This window comes from Oryctolagus cuniculus, chromosome 12 (genome assembly GCF_051225735.1).
Source record: "Oryctolagus cuniculus isolate XC-2025 breed Fujian yellow rabbit chromosome 12, ASM5122573v1, whole genome shotgun sequence".
Lineage (NCBI taxonomy): Eukaryota > Metazoa > Chordata > Mammalia > Lagomorpha > Leporidae > Oryctolagus > Oryctolagus cuniculus.
The window spans coordinates 34,621,682-34,628,309 of NC_142878.1; the positions used below are offsets into that span (position 1 = coordinate 34,621,682).

The following is a 6,628-nucleotide window of genomic DNA, read 5'->3' on the forward strand; positions in this document are numbered from 1 at the left end:
CCCGCGGGCGCGCAGCCGCAGGCCTAGGGCTGGAAACCAAAGATGCGCACGGGCACTGAACATGGAGGGGGGGCGCACGGCCGGGGTCAGCGACAGCCCTGCGCCCGGTGCTGACGGCGGGGCCATTCCAGTATCGCAAGGCTAGCATGAGGTGTGTACATGTGCCAGGGCAAACAACTTCCGGTCAGCTCAGGCGGCAGGCGGGCGGCCCGCAGTCCGTCTAGAAGCACTTGCGGTGCACGATGGAGGGGCCCGACTCGCCGTACTCCTGCTTGCTGATCCACATCTGCTGGAACGTGGAGAGCGAGGCCAGGATGGAGCCGCCGATCCACACCAGTACTTGCGCTCCGGGGGGGCGATGATCTTGATCTTCATGGTGCTGGGCGCCAGCGCCGTGATCTCCTTCTGCATGCGGTCGGCGATGCCGGGGTACATGGTGGTGCCGCCCAACAGCACCGTGTTGGCGTACAGGTCCTTGCGGATGTCCACGTCGCACTTCATGATCGAGTTGAAGGTGGTCTCGTGGATGCCGCAGGACTCCATGCCCAGGAAGGAGGGCTGGAAGAGCGCCTCGGGGCAGCGGAAGCGCTTGTTGCCGATGGTGATGACCTGGCCGTCGGGCAGCTCGTAGCTCTTCTCCAGCGACGAGGACGACGCGGCCGTGGCCATCTCCTGCTCGAAGTCCAGCGCCACGTAGCACAGCTTCTCCTTGATGTCGCGCATGATCTCGTGCTCGGCCGTGGTGGTGAAGCTGTAGCCGCGCTCCGTGAGGATCTTCATGAGGTAGTCAGTCAGGTTGCGGCCGGCCAGGTCCAGACGCAGGATGGCGTGTGGCAGCGCGTAGCCCTCGTAGATGGGCACCGTGTGCGTGACGCCGTCGCCCGAGTCCATCACGATGCCCGTGGTGCGGCCCGACGCGTACAGCGACAGCACTGCCTGGATGGCCACGTACATGGCCGGCGTGTTGAACGTCTCGAACATGATCTGCGTCATCTTCTCGCGGTTGGCCTTGGGGTTCAGGGGGGCCTCGGTCAGCAGCACCGGGTGCTCCTCGGGCGCCACGCGCAGCTCGTTGTAGAAGGTGTGGTGCCAGATCTTCTCCATGTCGTCCCAGTTGGTCACGATGCCGTGCTCGATCGGGTACTTGAGCGTCAGGATGCCCCGCTTGCTCTGCGCCTCGCCGCCCACGTACGAGTCCTTCTGGCCCATGCCCACCATCACGCCCTGGTGCCGGGGGCACCCGACGATGGAGGAGAACACGGCGCGGGGCGCGTCGTCCCTGGCAAAGCCAGCCTTGCACATGCCGGAGCCGTTGTCGATGACCAGCGCGGCGATCTCCTCTTCCATGGCGGTCGGCGGCGGAGCAGGCGGCGGAGCGGCGAAGAAACGCGCAGCGCGGGCCGGCGGCGGCGAGTGAGGTGTCCCATTCTTCTTAAACAGACCTCTCACATGAGCAAATATTCCTTTCATGTAAAAAGTTTATCAAAGCAGCACGAGATTTCAAATTGTCCAGTATTGAATTATTCCAGTTAGCTCTTGTCCTGACGGTTGATGTACAATGTAATACTTTATGCATTTTAGTATTTTTTTGTTCTAGTACCATTGGTTAAACTCTGTAACTAACACACAATTATTCTTAGGTGTTTAAATTTTAACTGAAAAGTGATCCCTGTTAGGAATTTGGAAAACATTATGCTGAGTGAAATAAGCCAATCCCAAAGGGACAAATGCCACTTGTTCTCCCTGATAGGTGACAACTAACTGAGCACCAAAAAGGAAACCTGTTAAAGTGAAATGAACACTATGAGAAACGGTGACTTGATCAGCCCTCACCCTGACTGTTGATGAGCAACTTAATATGGTATGCCTCTTAGAATTTTTTGTTTGTTTGTTCTACTTAATACTTTTGGTTGAATACTGTGTAATCAATACACAATTCTTCTTAAGTGCTGAAACTTAACTGAAAATTGATCACTGTTAAATATAAGAGTGGGAATAAGAGAGGGAAGAGATGTATAATTTGGGACATGCTCAAGCTGACTTGCCCCAAATGGTAGAGTTAGAAACATACCAGGGGATTCCAATTCAATCCCATCAAGGTGGCATGTACCAATGCCATCTCACTAGTCCCAGTGATCAATTTCTGTTCACAACTGATCATAATGATAGGACTAAGAACCAAAGGGATCACATAAACAAGAATAGTGTCTGCAAATACTAGCTGATAGAATAAAAAAGGGAGAGAACGATCCAACATGGGACGTGAGATACACAGCAGACCCATAGAATGGCAGATGTCCTAAACAACACTCTGGCCTCAGAATCAGCCCTTAAGGCATGTGGATCTGGCTGAAAAGTCCATGAGAGTTTTTCAGGCATGGAAAGCCAAGACACTCTGGGGAAAAAAGAAAAAAAACTAAATGAAACATCTTTGCGAGTGAGATCCCAGTGGAAAGAACAGGTCATCAAAGAAGGAGGTACCTTTCTCTGAAGGGAGGAGAGAACTTCCACTTTGACCATGGCCTTGTCTAAATATGATCAGAGTCAGTGAACTCAGGGGGCTTCCATAGCCTTGGCAGCTCATGACTGGAGCCTAGGGTGATTACTGAGGCCATAAACAAGAGTGTCAATTTGTTAAGTCAACAACAGGAGTCACTGTGCACTTACTCCTCAGGTAGGATCTCTGTCCTTAGTGTGCTGTACATTGAGATTTAATGCTATTACTAGTACTCAAACAGTATTTTTCACTTTATGTTTCTGTGTTGTTGAAATCTTTACTTAATGTATGCTAAACTGATCTTCTGTCGAAAAAGAGAATCGAAAATGAATCTTGATGTGAATGGAAGGGGAGAGGGAGTGGGAAAGGGGAGGGTTGCAGGTGGGAGGGACGTTATGGGGGGGAAGCCATTGTAACCCATAAGCTGTATTTTGGAAATTTATATTCATTAAATAAAAGTTAAAAAAAGAATTATTCCACTTAAAAAGATATGCAAATTAATTAAATATCATTCTTGGTTTAGAAAGAGAAAAAAAAAAAAAACAAGTTTCCCTAAGAACAGCAAATTCCTAGAAATGTGCTTGCCTATCCTCAAGTCTCTAAACCCCAGTCAAGCATGGTGATGGCCAACTGAAGACCTAGTGAAATCTATGGATCCTCCAGGGGCAGTTGATTATGCAAATCTCGGGGGTACAACAACATTATGGGAATTATTTTTTTAAGATTTATTCATTTATGTGAAAGGCATAGTTTACAGAGAGAGAAACAAAGATAGAGAGATATCTTTCATCCACAGGTTCACTCCCCAAAATGGACAATGGCTTGAGCTGGGCTGTGCTGAAGCCAAGAGCCAGGAGCTTATTCTGGGTCTCCCACACAAGTTTCAGGGGCACAAATTCTTGGGGCAACTTCCACTGCTTTTCAGGCACATTAGCAAGGTACTGGATAAGAAGTGGAGCAGCTAGGGCTGGAACCTTTGCCCATAAGGGATGTCGGCATCACAGGAGGCTTTATGCACTAAGCCACAATGCTGGCCCCCATCGTGTGTGTAAAGGTGACTCAAAGTAATTCTGGCATATATACCAGCACAAAGAATTCTGAGAATTTCAACTCTTTTAAGGTGATCAAAAGAAAGAATGATTAGATCTATAACCATCCTTTTTCTATTAATTTTTCCATATAGACTCTCAACAATATAACATTGATGATTAAATAAGCAAACAGTATTTCATTAAAATCCAAGTATGTTCTACCAAGGGTCACATATACAATTATTTGCCAAAGCATTGTTAAAAAATGAAGGCTTATTTCTAGGAGACAAAGTAAACTCTGCATTTAGTACTCAATGGAAAAAAAAGACTTTAGATATACTGTGGGACTCCTCCCTGTTATCCTGGAAAGATATACAAACTGGAAACTTGAGAGTCCTTGGGGGAGCACATGTTCTAAAGACAACCCAGGGAATTGTCATTCTTTGTATTTTCTGTCCAAGCCTCAGATGTTGTGGAGCAGAGGCAAACTTTTTGTGATTTTGCCCCATTCAAATTTCTGTACTACAATGTCCATGTAGGTTATATTGCAACTACATTCTGTGGAAAGTTTGTTAACCAACTTCATATAAATGAAGCAGATACATATATACATATATATGTATGTTTTGATAAAAGAGTGTTATTAAAATCATTCATAAACTTGATGCAAAAAATGGACTGCGCTCATGTAATTGTGTTAGTAGATGCTGAAATCAATAAAACAAATCAATGCATATGAGTATATATACATGTATGTGTAAATACAGAAAATGAGATATCTTAATACACTAATAAGTCATATTTTATAAAGTATAAAGTATAATTTCTAAAAATAAAATATGGTTAATAACAAAACACAAAATGATTTGTTCAAGAACAAATGCGGAATGCCAATTTTGAGTTTAATAAATTATAATTGAGAATATAGAAAATGTATCTAGCTGTTTCAGTGAAAAATTATAAAATAAAACATTAACAATTAATGAGAAGTGATAGTGACAGATTTTATTATGTGATATTTAACCATGTCTGTTTATTCCCTCATTTACCTCCTCTGAAAATTGACACAATTATAAAATATCTGTAAAAACAATCACAAATCAGCATTGATGTTTTTTCAAAAAAAAACTCATAAATATTTTGACAGAAAGACAATGAGAGGGACACTTGAAGGTAATTTATATATGAAGAAATAGAATAATAAATATTTTAATAATGATCTTGCAAGTTATGGAAAAGCCTCACAATAAAGCCAAAACAAACTATATTTTCAAGTGTTCTTATGGCTTATAAATGATTCTTATACATCAATTTGAGAGAATACACTGACCTAGTCCCTTAAATTTTTAAATTCATATTCAAACCAATAAAGCTTCAAAACATTGATATTTGCAATTTTAGCAGTGAATTTTTGGTGAAAATTTTTACATAATCAATGATATCTCAGCAACCTTTTTACAATGATTTGTAAGTCAGAAAAAAGATAATAATTCAATAGGCAAAAAGCAAAAATGTTTTAAACATTTGACATTCTTCTATAAAAGAGAAAATTGTGGCTACTGAAATTATATACTTTTACTTTCAAATAAGTGCTGACAACACAATAAACATTTGAGCAAAGCAATGGAAATTACTATTTACAAAATAAGATCTCAGTGTTGTTATATATTCACATATATGCAAATAGGATCAATTTTATTTCAGCAACCTTAGAAGTGGTCCTATGTTTGTGGACTTACATATTTATTTTAAAGTTCTTTCCAGCTTTCCCCATATTCCAAATTATATAAACTGAACAAGTATTGCATTGTTAATCAGATGGAAACAGATGTTAAATTTTTTCAAAAATTCTAACAAGAAAAATTACTAACACCTACAGATATTTTAAAATTCAGTTGTTTTTTTCTGAACATCAAACCAATTTGCATAATTTTATAGCTGAATTTTCATTAGAAAAGGCATGATTCTTAATAAACCCATGGAAACACTTAAACTTGCTATTCCATCAGGGATATATACTCTTCAGAAATATTTACTCTATGTGGCTCTGTCAAATCTAGATGCAGCTACTTATCAGGTCACATATCAGTTGAAAATTCTTACAACAGCATTGTTTTCTGTGTCTATGCTTAGTAAAAAATTAGTGGCCCTCAGGTTCTCAAGAACTTGATTCTAAGGAACTTCCAGCTGGCTCTCAGTTTGTAGGCCTCATGGCAGTTCTCACAGCATGTTTTTCAAGTGGCTTTGCTGGTGTTTATTTTGAGAAAATCTTAAACGAAACAATCAGTATGGATAAGAAACATTCAGCTTGGTTTCTTTGGGAGTATATTTGGATTAATGGCTGTGTACATTTATGATGGAGAGTTGGTATCCAAGAATGGATTTTTTCAGGGATATAACCAATTGACTGGATAGTTGTTGCTCTTCAGGCACTTGGAGGCCTTAGTGGCTGCTGTTAGTAAGTATGCAGATAATATTTTAAAAGGATTTGCAACATCTTTGTCTATAATATTATCAACACGGATATCCTATTTTTGGCTACAAGATTTTGTGCCAACCAGTGTGTTTTTCCTTGGAGCCATCCTTGTAATAACAGCTACTTTCTTATATGGTTATGATCCCAAGACTGCAGGAAATCTCACTAAAGCATAGCCAAAAACTGTCTTTAACTGGTTTTTCAAGATGGTGCACTAGAAATCTCAACATTAATCTTGCACGGAGGACTTCTACAGATTCTGAAGATATCATCATGCTAAATCTGATCAGATTTTTTAAAATGGTTTGAGAACACACAGGTTTAAAGATAAAATGTGTGTACTGAATATGTAACAAAATCTATTACATCTAGAAATCAAAACTTGAAAGTTATTTCGGGGATTAGAATGAAAAGAAATATGGGAGGAAACTTGAAATCTGAGTTTAGAAAGATTTTACCTTTTTGATTGCTGCAGAAATGTCCTATGCACTCTTTGCAAGAGCACACAAATGTCCTAAATCAATTTTTACAAACTCTATTTAATCTTACTAAATTTTTTAATCTTATTGTTTCTGTACAGATATATAAAATCACATGGAATATTTAAAGTTTGAAAATTCTAAT

At 41.0% G+C, this 6,628-nt stretch overlaps 2 pseudogenes across 1 annotated transcript; one reads left to right on the forward strand and one right to left on the reverse strand.

Moving 5' to 3' along the window:
* Positions 1–205: 205 nt before the first annotated feature.
* Positions 206–1,430, reverse strand: LOC100341037 (actin, cytoplasmic 2 pseudogene; annotated as a pseudogene). The gene has a single exon (XR_016217359.1). The product of XR_016217359.1 is annotated as an actin, cytoplasmic 2 pseudogene (transcript).
* A 4,067-nt stretch (positions 1,431–5,497) lies between these two features.
* Positions 5,498–6,421, forward strand: LOC100348260 (UDP-N-acetylglucosamine transporter pseudogene; annotated as a pseudogene).
* The last annotated feature ends 207 nt before the right edge of the window (positions 6,422–6,628 follow it).